This window comes from Ursus maritimus, unplaced genomic scaffold (genome assembly GCF_017311325.1).
Source record: "Ursus maritimus isolate PB19 unplaced genomic scaffold, ASM1731132v1 scaffold_15, whole genome shotgun sequence".
Taxonomy (NCBI): domain Eukaryota; kingdom Metazoa; phylum Chordata; class Mammalia; order Carnivora; family Ursidae; genus Ursus; species Ursus maritimus.
This window is the reverse complement of record NW_024423897.1, coordinates 52,391,164-52,404,021: the sequence shown is the minus strand read 5'-3', so window position 1 is coordinate 52,404,021 and position 12,858 is coordinate 52,391,164. Positions and strand designations below refer to the sequence as shown.

The 12,858-nt window shown below is 45.4% G+C and overlaps 1 long non-coding RNA gene across 1 annotated transcript; it reads right to left on the bottom strand.

The window, feature by feature from the left end:
• Nucleotides 1–9,311: 9,311 nt before the first annotated feature.
• Nucleotides 9,312–11,781, bottom strand: LOC121099740. Its single transcript, XR_568383.2, has 3 exons — nt 11,232–11,781; nt 10,956–11,126; nt 9,312–9,758 (listed from the first exon to the last, which is right to left on the bottom strand). It is a non-coding gene; the product is annotated as an uncharacterized LOC121099740 (long non-coding RNA).
• Nucleotides 11,782–12,858: the final 1,077 nt, after the last annotated feature.

The following is a 12,858-nucleotide window of genomic DNA, read 5'->3' as shown; positions in this document are numbered from 1 at the left end:
GGGTCAAAACCCTGGGAGAATTGTAGACCTGGTTTGAGTTAAATAAAGGACCCTCCATTTTTATTTTTTAATTTCTTTTTAAGTAGCCTCCGTGCCCAACGTGGGGCTCGAGTTCAGGACCCCAAGATCAAGAGTTACATGCTGTACCGAGTAAGCGAGCCAAGTGCCCCAAGGATCTTCCATTCTTAGATTCATGATAGAAGCACAATGATTATATCACTCTTTTTAAAACTAGCTTTTCGTAAATGGATTTTAAAGGAATTTTTGGTTCTAAGAAACATGTTGCCCACCAATAACAATTCCATTAATACCAAATGGCACGTGTCCCTTAACTTGTAGCAAGACCTATTTCCCCAATTCCACAGGCTGAAGGGACTAGAATGTGTATACTGAGCTCTCAATGTACCAGAACATCATTTCAGTTTGCTTAAAAGGCTGCATCACAGTAGGGGATGTGAAGAAGAGGGTTAATGTTCAAGCTACTTTGATTTTGCATATTTTAACAAGATGTGATTTAAAATCCTGAGACGCACAGATGGTTGATCAAGTGTAAGAATTGTGATGGATGAAAGATCACATACGAGTGCTCAGCCCAATTACAAACATCAAATACTATTTGGATTAGCATTCACTATATTGTCGTTTGGTGGGGTTTTATTGTTGTTGTTGTTGTTGCAACAAGAAGCTAATGGCTGATGACATTGCAATTCAACAATACATCACTCTATTTTGTGAAAGACTCATCCTCTCCACTTTCTTTGCTCCTTTTGGCAGAATTTACTAGTATATAGAGGGAGAGAAGTTCAGTGCTCAGTGGGGAGCCTGCTTCTCACTCTCCTTTCTGATGTGCTGTCTCTCACACTCTGCCTCTCTCTCTCTCTCAAATAAATAAATAAAATCTTTTTTAAAAAATTGTATATAGAGGGAGAGAAGTTCAGTAGCACCTCCTCACCCATTCTAGAGGATCTTTCCAGGACCCTTTGTGATATCGTGGTTTATAATAAGAAATACATTTTTGATCTTCTTTCCTAAAACTCTTAAAATTTCCTGAGATGAGAAGGAAATTTTGTTGTGTTCATGCAATGACTTTTGGGAAGCACCTAAGGATGGGTGCTGGTGGCCAGGAGAACCAGCCAGCTGATTAGAGGGTTGAAACTTTCAATCCCACCCCCTTGACCTCCAGGGAGGAGAGAGGGGCTAGAGATTGAATGCTGTCACCAGTGGCCAATGATTTAATCAATCACACTCATGCAATGAAGCCTCCATAAAAACCCAAAAGGACAGATGTGGAGGCCTTCCAGCTTGGAGAACGGGAGATGCAGAGAGAATGGCAATTATTCTATGCAAGTCTTCCATCTGACTGTTCCTGAGTTATATTCTTTTATAATAACCTGGTGATCTAGTACGTAAAACGTTTCTCCTAGTTCTGTAAGCCATTCCAGCAAATTAATCAAATCCAAGGAGGGGGTCATTGGAACCTCTGAACTACAGCCAGCCGGTTGGTCAGAAGCACAAGCAACAACCTGTACTTGTAATCAGCATCAGAAGAAAAAGAAGGTGAAGGACGCAAGTCTTGTGGGACTGAGCCCTTTAACCTGTGGGATCTCACGCTACCTCCAGGGAGATAGTCAGAATTGGGCTGAGTTGCAGGACACTGAGCTGATGTGTGAGAATTGCTTGGTGTGGGGAAAAAACCCATACATTGGAGTTAAAGTCAGAATCTGCAGTCCCTTCCACATTTCAGGTCTGACAATATGGTGATGAGTCAACTGTTAGAGCCAGAGCCAGCCGTTTGCAGTTGGGTTGCCTGGTACCACCTCTCCTTTCTATACATTCCACCTCTTTTCTGTGTCTTGCCTGTTACACTCCCAGCCTATGGATATGCCCCGCCTGTAGGTTCAGCCCTTTCCAAACCTTGAAATCACTAGAAAAACCACAAGGAGTCCCAGACCAAAACTTTGCCTTGGCCCTGCTCAGGCTCGACTCTTGTTCTAGACACTGGGTTTTTTCTCTGTTCCAATGAATGCCTTATCTTATTTGTTTGCTTAATTAATTAATTTTTTTTAAGTAAGCTCTACTCCCCACCTGGTATTTGAACTCATAACCCCAAGATCAAGAGTTGCATGCTTTACTGACTGAGCCAGCTTGGTGTCCCTGCCTTATCTTGTTTTGTTCAGGCCCTGCCCCAGTAAGACCAGGATCTTCTCTCGTTCCTCGAGGCACTTCAGGACCTGGGTGTGACATGTCTGCACAGGAGAACGTTGGAACTGCACATCAGTCCATGTGTATGTTTGTGAGCCTATGAATGCGGTAAAGGAATTTACCATCAAAATCCTTGCTTGTTTCCCAGTTCCTAGGAGATGTCTTTCAAAAGAGAGTATTAATCTATCTTAACGTCTGCGCAGAATAATGTCTGTGAGTCCCTGGCTCTCTTTGATATAGTTCAGCATTTTTAGACATGTATGACACAGACTCGAAACCCACAGTCAAACAATAAATATAAAAGAGTGAAACTCTTAAATAATACGAGTACATCTGTGCAAGGTATAGGGATCATGGAAAGTAATAAGAACATTTGCAAACGGTAAGTTAGTTCTGAACACATCTATGTCACTGGAGGTAAAGTTGTTTGAACACGTGTATCTGTTGGGTGGGGGACTGTAAATTAGTGTAGGTGGGTGAGCAGTACACGGCGTGTATACCTAAGTCTGTGTGTCTAATTTTCTCCAACTCAATTTATTCCTACAATGACCTAAAATCACATGGCATTAAATAACTATGGAATAAATAAATAAACACAAAAACAAACAAGTTATTCTTTGATGATCCAGGCACGGAGATTTTGCTTCCCAGTGCCATCTAAAGGTAAACGTAAACTACCTCGCCTGAAGCAAAATTAGGGGAATCCTTTCATTCTCTGCCTTGTGCAGATCTCCCCATCCTTTGGACTCACATACCCATCATATTTTTTCAGCTTCTGGGTTCCTATGTGTCATCACTATTTCTGAGCTTCGAACCCCCTTAGGGCTTAGGACTCTCCTTTGGCCACTTTCTTGTGACCTTGACAAGACTGCAAAATCATGGAGAACATGATCTTTTGTCCCCCATGCTTTATGCATTGGAGTCTCTTCAAAAACATGGGTAGGAGGGGGAAGACAAAGAGACAGAGGGAACGCATGAAAAGATGCTCAGTATCATTCATTATTAGTGAAATGCTAATCAAAACCACAGTGAGATAACACTTCACACCAAAATGGCTAAAATAAAAAAGACAGACAATAGTAAGTGTTGGTAGGAATGTGGAGAAATAAGAAGCCTCATTCATTGCACTCGTGGGAATATCAAATGGTACAGCTGCTTTGGTAGACAGTCTGGTAGTTCCCCCAAACCCAGCTTTTCTACTCTTTTTTTTGTTGGGGGTGGGGAGGCAGAGGGAGAGAAAATCTTAAGCAGGCTCCACACCCAGCAAAGAGCCCAACATGGGGCTCAATCTCATAACTCTGAGGTCATGACCTGAGCCAAAATCAAGAGTTAGACCCTTGGGGCACCTGGGTGGCACAGCGGTTAAGCGTCTGCCTTCGGCTCAGGGCGTGATCCCGGCGTTGTGGGATCGAGCCCCACATCAGGCTCCTCCGCTATGAGCCTGCTTCTTCCTCTCCCACTCCCCCTGCTTGTGTTCCCTCTCTCACTGGCTGTCTCTATCTCCGTCAAATAAATAAAATCTTAAAAAAAAAAAAAAAAAAAAAGAGTTAGACCCTTAACCAACTGACCCACCCAGGCACCCCCAGCTATTCTACTCTTAAGTATAGACCTAAGAGAATGAAAACATATGTTCAAACAAAACTTGGACACAAATGTTCATAATAGCCAAATGTGGCTGAATAATATTTTGTTGTACAGAAATGTGACATCATCCAGCCAACTGATGAATGAATAAACAAAATGTGGGATGTTCATAGAATGAACTATTATTTGGTGATAAAAAGGAATGAAGCATCGATACGCACTGGACCATGGATGAATCCTGAAAATATAATGCTAAATGCAGGAAGCCAGTCACAGACGACCACATGTTGTGTGATTCCACTTAGCTGAAATGTCCAGAATAGGCAAATCCAGAGACAGAAAGGGGACTAGTGGCTGCCTTGGGCTGGGGAGGAGGCCAAGGGGAATGGAGAATGACTCCTAATGCAAAGAGGGTTCTATTTGGAGTGTTGAAAATATTCTACAGTTAGATTGTGATGACGGCTGCACGGTGTTGCGAATACGCTCAAAATCATTGAAATGTATACTTTACATGGGTGAATTCCATGGGATATGGGAAACACAAGTATCAATAAAGCTGTAATAAAGAGAGAGAAGGAAATGCTTCATGTGCTTTAAGGTCAAATTAGTTAGACACGTTCTTGAATATAAATACTAACATTATGAATAACACCTCCAGTAGAAATAAGCCTCATAAGAACAACATTTTCTTTTTTTTTTTTAAGACTTTTTTATTTATTCGAGAGAGAGAGAGAGGGAGCGCCAGCGAGTGGGGGGGAGGAGCAGAGTGAGAGGTAGACTCCGCACTGAGCTCAGAACCTGATGCGGGGCTCGATCTCACAGCACTGAGATCATGACCTAAGCCAAATCAAGAGTCAGATGCTTCACCAACTGAGCCACCCAGGTGCCCCAAAGCCGCATTTTCTAATGGCAACAGATTTCCTTGTTCGGTCCATTCTGGGAATTAGAATCTTGAATTTGTTAGATAGGAGAGAGCCACCCAGTTCAGAAAATTATCCATAACAATACCTATGGTTTTGGTAAGAATGACTAAACTCACACCATGGAATGAAAACTAAATGTAGTTTACAATATAGTTGACTTAAGCATAATTATACACCCCAAACGATAATGATATAGAGTAGGAGGAAATCAACTCAGAGTTAGTAATTTCTGACTTTCCCCCACTAGGAACTATGCGAGGGGTAAGAAAATGGTTTCTGTGTCGGTCTAGCCAGACTCTTCATGATCCCAATTCATGCTGGTTCTAGTGGGTGTTTCTGTACATCCCATAACACTCCCATCTTGGTCTGGTCAGTCCTCAGATGTCACTTTCATGTTGTAGAGCCTCTATTATTTGCAGATACCTCTCATTTGCTGTTCTGACTTTATTTATCCTCTAGGACTTGATCAGCAGCATGCCTAAAACAATGTGAACCCCCAAAGGACCTACTGATAATGTCTTACTGACCCTGAAATGGCTTTAGTTTCTCTGTGGGTTCATGTTCTGCCTTCTTACTGGACCCTCAGCGAGGCACAGCGCTCCTGCCTTCTACCCCACGCTAAAGTCTGTAACATTCCTTCACTTTGGGCAGGAAGGGTGGATTAGCTCACCTTGCCTCAAAATCAGCGCTTGTGATCTTTTTTTGGATATCCCTGAAAAGACACTAACATGGAGGTTGACCCAGGATGATGCTTGGGGTGCCCTGGCACCTGGGGTGAGGGGACAATGGGCTGCCTTTTCTTCCTTTTCCTCCTTCCTCACACCCTGTTCCTCCCTGCTGACATTCTTCCTGGAGTTTTGGTTCTCCAGAACCACCATGGTCCCAAGCTTCCCAGACGATAAAGTCCTAAGTAGGAAGTTCACATCCTGAGTTTTGCCACAAGTCTTTGGGACGGGAGCAGAGCGCCGGACCCAATTGGATTAGTCAGAAGGAAAGGAAAGGAGAGCAGAGTCAGAGGCTCTATTGGGCTGTGATATCAGACACCAGCCAGAGCACAGGCAGAGGGAAGAGTTGGGGTCAGGACGACATATTCTGCTTTGCGACTGCCCAACTGCTGATGGCGAAAATCCCGACAAGCTGCGTGGTCCCACGACAGAGGCACGTTTTCCATCTCACAGCTGGGCTCTGAATGCTTCTTGACAATCATTTTCCTAATCACGACATGATTTCCTTTCCATTCCTCTCTGCAGCTGTTACAAACCTTCACTTCTCTCAGCTCCCCAGCTCCACCCCAACCCCCATCCCTCCCCACAGTGGCTCTCACCTTCAGTGACAAACAGGCCTATGGGCTGCAAACTCCACCAGCATCCCTTCCTTCAGCTCCCAGATCCCTTCCTCTGCTCTGTCTTGGGTCACCCTTTCACCTCCTGGACTCTCTCAGGGAAGAATCCTGAACGTCACTGGGCCTCAGCCCTCCACCCCTTATAGAATAAATAGGTTATTGCAGAGAAGAAGATTCGAATCCTGGGACTGCCTCTTACCAGCTTTATAGCCTTGAGCAAGGGTGAACCCCTCTGTGCTGCAGTTTGATCATCTATAAAGTGGGCTGGTAAGAGTACCTACCTTTAATTTATCTGGGTAAAGGATTTAAGACAGAGTTGGCACATAAGCCCTTTGTAAGCGTTCACTATTATTATCATTGTGTATTAATATTAATGTGCATTGTTTTGTATATTAATTGTAGTAAGTACGAATGTGTGTTAATGTCATAATAGCTCATTATCATTTGTGAATCTTCAAAATGGGAATGGCACATAGCTGCTGCCCAAATTCTATTATCTGAAGAGCACGTGCTCACAGCTCCCTAGAGCAGTATTCTCTTGCACACCTGCCCTGAAATCCATGTCTTCTCTATCCCTTGCTCTTCACCACCAAACTCCTTCCAAAGTGATCTGTAGGCCAGCCCCTTCCTCCTACCTTATGATCTCTCTTTGCCCCATAATCTGCCCCCTCCCCACCCCTCGTGCTTCAATGAAGGATATGTTTCTTGGAGGAGCTTCTAAAGGGCAAACTCATGGACCTTGCCTTGGTTCTCTTCCTACTTGACCCCACAGACTTGGCTACATTCATTATTGCCTCCCTAAAACTCCCTTCTACCTTGACCCGTGGGGCATTATTCTCCTCCCCACCCTTCTAAGCATGCTGCTCCCTCACCAGCTTCATTATTTCAGCCAACCCTAAAGCAGGTGCTTCTCTATACCTGGTCACCAGCCTCATTCTCTGCTCTTCCTCTATGGGTCCAGTGGCCTTCCAGACTATTGTCTTGGTCTAGTCGATGTCTATTGCCCCATCTTCAATCATAAAAGTGTCTCATGCTTGGACTTCAAATGCCACAACCAATCTACAAGGGATTTCCCTCACCTTTACAGCATCAGCTGTCATCTCTAAATATAATTATGCCTGAGGACAATCCACATCAGCTCCCCCTCTATTCACAGGGGATTGACATTTTTTTTCATCTTATGTAAGGAGCTGTGCAAATGTGGTGCCCTTGTCCTACTTCCAGCCAAATTGCTGCCCCTCCTTTATAGGTATACTGGACCTGCCACCGAATGCAAAAGACTCCCAGTCTATACACCCACCCCTTACCTCTACTTTCAGCCTCAGGCATAACATTTCCAAGTTCCTGACAGCCAGTGCCCATCAATATTCCCCAAACACCTACAATCCAGCAAGTACAAAACCGAAATTCCGATCATTTCTCTAACTTGATCCTCTCCTAGTTCCTGTATCTGTTGGCAGCTTACGCCAGCAATATCATGGTGCCCGCTCTACGTATGCCGCCACCGAAGGGAGATGGCCACACTCGCCCCCCTGCTAATGAGGTAACAGGGATCATTTGGACTGGAGGATTCTATATAATTCACCACACTGATCACACCAGGGAGGTGGCTGCCTAATCTAAAGGGAACGGATGCATGGGCTCTCCGTGTGATCTTGGACCCGGATGGCCGGTCTTCTTTCAGGAATATGGAACTGGGAAACTGAAAGACTGATACACTTGTGCACATGAAGAAATATCCAAGAGAGTGGCTCGATCAAGCAAATAAGACAGATTGGCAGAGGATAGATGGATACACAGAAGAAGAACTAACAAGTGTGGTGAGCCATTGAAGAGCACCTGGTGGTAGTATATGGGTATTCAATGTCAAATTCTTTCAGCTTTGCTGCATGTTTGAAATGGTTTATAATAAAATGCTGGGCGGGGGAGGGCAGGGAGGGATGCCTCAAAAGGTGTCACTCCTTAAGTAATTAAATTTAATAAATACTTCTCAAGGGAGAGACGTGGTCCCTGGGCAGGTCAAGAAATGACAAATTGGAGTCACTTGCAGTCAGAGTTTGAGGGAGCAAAAAGGACATGAGCAAAGAAGCCTGTCTAGGATGGGAAAGGGGGGGTAATACAGCGGATGGGTTGAAGAGAAGTCAGGTGTTAGGTCCATGGGGGCGACGAGCAGCAGCACCCGGGGCAGCCACGGTCCAGCTCTGGTCCATGTACAAGAAGATACGAAGAAGCTAGCTCTCTTCTGTGAGGGCCAACTTAGGGTACAATATCACTAAGTATTCCCGTCCCACATCTCCTCACCTCCTCTCTCGATGCCACATCCTGAGACCAAGCCCTGTCAGGGGCCTGCAGGACTTAAATATGCGTTTTCTCCTTCCTTCCCACCATGGTTGTCTCCACTTCCACATTCACTGTTCATTGTCAGCACAGTCTGACCTCTGCCCTTACACTCTACTGGAAGAGTCTTTGCCAACAGCCCCCTTGTTGCCAAACCTTGTAGGTTCTTTTCAGCCCTTTTCCTACTTGCCCTCTCAGCAGCCTGTGATACTTTCCCTTTAATTCTAACATAGTTAACGTAGAGTGTCCTAGGAGCTGCGGGTGTATAATATAGTGATTCCACACTTCCATACGTCACCCGGGGCGCATCACAACAAGCGCTCAGAAAAGATGCCTCTTTCACAACCTAAGATCATGGGTATCCTCCCCAGCTCCCCTTCTCCCTTGGCCACCGCATGCAGCGAGTCCCCAGGTCTACCTCCTTCCTATTTCCCCTCCTAGGGTCACAGCGCTAAACATGGCCAATGACGTACTTCCTGATCTGGCCCCGACTAACTCCTCCCTGACCACACCTCCTGATCTCGCAGCACCATTTCATGCTCTCTTCTTTTCTTCCTCTCACTGGATCCCTTTTTCTGGTTAAATTATTTTAGAATTCACCTTCTCCTCCAGGGAGTCCCCACTGGAATCTCAAAGCTGGATTATGTGCTCTTTTTTGTGTTCCTATAGTGCTGAACTGTCCTACTGCGGGAAGGTTAACACTGTATTGAAATTATCCCTCTGTCTTGTCAGTGTCCTCATTATGTATGTATCATAGCCTAACACCATGCCTGGCATACACTGGGCACCCAATCCATATTTGATGAATGAATGAATAATGAACGAAAAGAACTAAACTGTACAGGTTATCTGGGAAAACTATTTGCATGGTTGCTAATTAAGGATACCCGAAAAAAATACCAAAAGATAGAATAGATTAAAAACTTGCTTTAGTGGCATCCAAGTGATACTAATTACAGTTATTTATGCGAAATCTTACTTTTTATGCCTAATTACCATGCAGTAAAAGCAAGGATTATGTATATCATTACACGTGTCAGTTGAACTTGGTTGGGTTTTATTTCATTATAATAGTGAATTATGCACATATGCTTAGACTACATAAATTATCGTAGATGTAGCTGGTTGTCTGTTTCCACCCTTGCAAAAGTTTCTTTCCTCTCTTCCACATTCTGTAGTATCTCCAACATCAGGGGCCCGTGACAATAAGGGCTGGGCAGAGTAATGGGTGATCGTGTCTGGCCACGCAGCATGCAAAACCATGAGTCGATCGTGAGGCTGATACTGTTGATACGTTATTCATCATTATAATCATTTGACAGCTACAGAGGGATTCATGGGCATCATTTTATACAATCATCTCTTCAACACTGTAAATAATTAAAATTAAAATTCTCAGAGTTTTAGTGATTTGTTCTAATAAATGTCAGTGTCAGGAAAATAGCTCATGTCAAGTCAAGTTTGGACAGAATGGGGCTCAAAGGCAACTGCATTTGAAATTACACTAAGTTTGTATGAAGCGTTTCTTATACCCATATCATCAGTGACACCCCAGTGATTGGAGTAGTATTATCCCCTTTCTGCAGACAACGCAACTAAGGGTGCGAACGATGACTTTTGAACGTGGGTTCTTTGGCTCAGGAACCCGTACTTTTTCCCACTTCACTTAGTTTATGCCTAACGGCTCACATTTTATCAGGAAAGTAGGAATAAAGACATCTCCTAGTCAGGAGGTGTTAGGCTAAATGCTTAAGAGAAGGAAGTGGAGAATGTCTCAAGCAGCTGCTTTGGGGCTATGGAAGGATCCAATCTGCACAAAATATAAGAATGTTCAAGTATTACTGAGCGTCTGGCTGAAAAATATACCTCTTATCCCACGTGGTGGATTAAAGATGGACAGACAATTTTGGCCCTCCCCCCGCTGAGACCAGGTATCTATTTCCCTTGAATCTGGCTGGCTTGTGATGACACCGGCCACTGGAGCACGTGGAAAGTGTTGCTGCTTGACTTCCAAAGGGAGGCAGGCTCCAGGAATTTGATGTTTGCACCTGAGGCTCTGGGAGATCCCTCTCTGGGAGCACTGAGCCACCATGCTGGACGGTCACATCTTGGCACTGCAGTCCACAGTCCCAACTGAGCCCGGCCTTCCTGCTGTCCCCACTGAGGTACCAGACTCCTGAGTGAAGCTGCCTTGGACCCTCCACATCAGCCCATCTCCCAGCTTGGTGATTACCACCGAGCAGCCTCAGTCAACACTGCTCGGGGGAGAACAACGGTGCCTCTGAGCCCTGCCCAAATTCCTCACCCACAGATCACCAGCCATGAGAAAAATGGCTACTGGTTTAAGCCCGTATGTTAAGCACAGCAAAGGATAGCTAGGACATACCACAAGTTCATTCTGTCCTTTCCCTCCCTTCGTGGTGCCAAACAAATAGCCCAGGGCCAGGTTCATCAACAGTCACAATGAACCAATCTCTCCAGTGTCTGATATGACAACCCCCTCATCTCCCAACACACACAAAGATTATGGCAAATTTGTATTTCAGACAAATAGCCTTTCAACGCACCATTCGAAATGCCACCCACAAAATTATTCTTCCTTTGAGAGTTAGCGAACACTGATAAAAGGGCAATGTCCGTGAGAGCGCAGCCCGAGACAGGGAGGACAGGCATTCTTCTGATAATTTTACTGTTCCCATTTTTGACACCCGACAGCTTTTTCACTGTTCAACGCAAGGCTGAAAAAGAAACAAGAGATAACATCTGTTTTCTCCACTGTCCTGACACACAGTTAATAACCCCCAGATACGCACGTTCTTGCATCTCACGTGATGCGCCTTTACCTTCTGATGACACTGAGACGAAAATGGCACTATTATCATAGGTCCGTCTTACAGTTACGGTGCCGGCCAGGAATTCAGAGGAGCTGAGAGGGCAGGGGATCACTTGAACCTCAGTGGACAAAACAGCCACCCGCGCGGCACAACTGGTCGAGCCCAAAGGCCACAGCTGCTGGCAAAGGCCCACGCGGCATTTCGGACCCGCAAATCCTGCTGCTGATGTCAGACCTCGTTCTCAAACAAAAGTGAAATGTGAGAAGGCGACAAATTACATGACCGCTGGAAGCTGTTTTTCCTTGTTTCAGGAACTGTATTCTTAGATGACTGCGTTTTCCACACTTGTGGATTTCCCTCCGGTCTTTGAAAAATCTTTTCTTTACTAGCATTTATAAAACCTACCAGTTGTCTCCCTGAGCTCCTGGTTATCTCACCGCCCTGTCATGCAAGTCGCCGAGCAGGGAAAGTGACTCATGGGCTCGAAGAAAACCAAACTCATTGAATCAGAAGTTGGAAAAGAACCTCGGTGAGTCATTGCGTCCTTCACGCCTTAGACAGCACCACACCTAGCCCTCTCCAGCCAGAGGAGAAGGGATCATTTTTAACAAGCCAGCCAGAGAAGGATTATTTACAACAATAATAAATCCCATTCCTGTACATCTCTTTATTCCCAAAGCAACAGCAAAGTCACTGCAAAACTGAAGCCCAAAATACAAACTGAAGGTGAGAGCTGTGCAGAGCCTGGAGCCCCAGTTGTGCAGAGCCTTGGTGCAGGTTACAAGGTGGCCTCTTAGGGCAAAGGAGTTAGGAAAAAGCACCCCTTGGGGCAGAAGTCTGCGTGCCAAGCTGCATGAGCTGAGCAAACGGGTTCAGTCCCCATTCACTCCTGCCCTCCACTCCAGCGTCCCCACCGCCCGCCGCTGCCACCCCAGCTCTGTGCAGAGAACCCATCCCGGGACCTGAGAAGATGTGAATGAAACATTTTATGCTTCCCTGCCTCTCTTCCCGGGACAATCTGTGTCTTCCTACTTTTACCCCCATTGTTTCATTGGCAACACTGTCTTTTTTAACTTATCTGTCACCCTGTAATAAATCGGTGGGCTGAGAGGCAATGTATCTTCACCCCACCGGATGCCTGGCAGGTGTTCAATAGCCACTCACTGAAGGAATGAACCGCTCCGGGAGAGAAGGAACACAGCCTTCCAACACTAACATCTAATTTTTTCCTTGCTTTAGACTGAAAGGAAGAGTATGACCTCACCTCCCCTGGGGGAAAACAACCATCCAGTACACATTTTGCTCTCCAAAGCAGAATTCCAGGCTGTAAAGGGGAATTCTTGAACACAGGGACCATGTGGCTATGAGATCTGAATCCCATGCTGACACCATGTTCCTTCTATTCTCCTCCTGTTTGGACGCCATTTGGGAGCTGTCTCTGTACCGAGTAGCACATTAAGACTAGACCATGGAGGAGAGAGGAGCATCCTTTCTAACCCCCAGTGGTCACAGGCATGATTCCTCTTGGGGACAACACTGGAATCAGAACACAGCCACCAAAACCACTTGCCCAGGGCAGGCCTTCCCAGTCACTCCCACCCAGCCTGGTGTTATCAGCATCCTAACTGGCCACAGA